At 63.0% G+C, this 880-nt stretch overlaps 1 pseudogene; it reads right to left on the bottom strand.

The window, feature by feature from the left end:
- Window positions 1-399: 399 nt before the first annotated feature.
- Window positions 400-880, bottom strand: part of LOC102495524 (ras GTPase-activating protein-binding protein 1-like) — a 41,129-nt pseudogene continuing 40,648 nt past the window's right edge.

Here is an 880-nt window from a genome sequence, read left to right as displayed (position 1 = left end):
CATTGTGTCTAAGTCCATTTGTTCTCTGAATACCAACTGTCAGCTCATAGGAACCAATGCGCGCGCGTGCGCGGACACACGCGCCTACTTACTGAGATGTTCCTGGGGGGATTCCGAGGCCTTTTCCACTGAGAAAACAAGACTAGCCCTTAACACGAGAGACGCCGCCTTTGAGGACCTCTGCACCAGGGTCCTGAATTCCCACGCCCATTTTGGACGCAACGCATCTGTTACAGACGTGCTGTAATCATAGGGACCTCCACGCCCTCCAAAAATGGATTTCAGAGTAAATCCAGGAGGCAGCTATAGACCCATACCGCCATCCCTGCGGTCAAAGGAATTGAGGAGACCCTTGGAGAGGGGCCGGCTATGCCGGCGTTTGGGCTGCGCATGCCTGCTTCACGAGTCCTCTGGCTGCACCAGCCTGCACAGGCCGGGGCACTCTTGTTCTAGAATTGCTGAAATAGCGGGGCCTAAGGACAGGAGGAGAGCTGGGCTGTGCCAGCTGCAAGGAGGCAGCGTAGAGCCAGGGGCCGCCCCGGGGATGCAGCGAGCGCGGCGCTTGCAGACGACACAGGCCCTCAAATCCTCCCCACGCCCCACCCCAAAATCCCCGCATCCTGGCCTTGGCCCCTGCGCGGGGTGAGAGCGCGAGGCCCTAGGGGAGGGCGGAGAGCGCGCGCCACTCTCGGGACGCTGGTTCTCTGTGCCCCGGCTGGCGCCCTGGGCCCCGGGGACAAAAAAGCTCCGCAGGCGGGCGGCAGGACGCGCAGCAGCTTGCCCAGCCCTGCTCCGCCACCCCTGTCTGCTGCTTCTCACCCGGCAGAGGCCAGACTCCGCTCCCTGGGCCCGCGGCTGGGCACTACACTAGCAGCGCAGC

Source organism: Tupaia chinensis, unplaced genomic scaffold (assembly GCF_000334495.1).
Source record: "Tupaia chinensis unplaced genomic scaffold, TupChi_1.0 Scaffold000097_1, whole genome shotgun sequence".
Lineage (NCBI taxonomy): Eukaryota > Metazoa > Chordata > Mammalia > Scandentia > Tupaiidae > Tupaia > Tupaia belangeri.
This window is presented reverse-complemented; position numbering and strand designations above follow the sequence as displayed.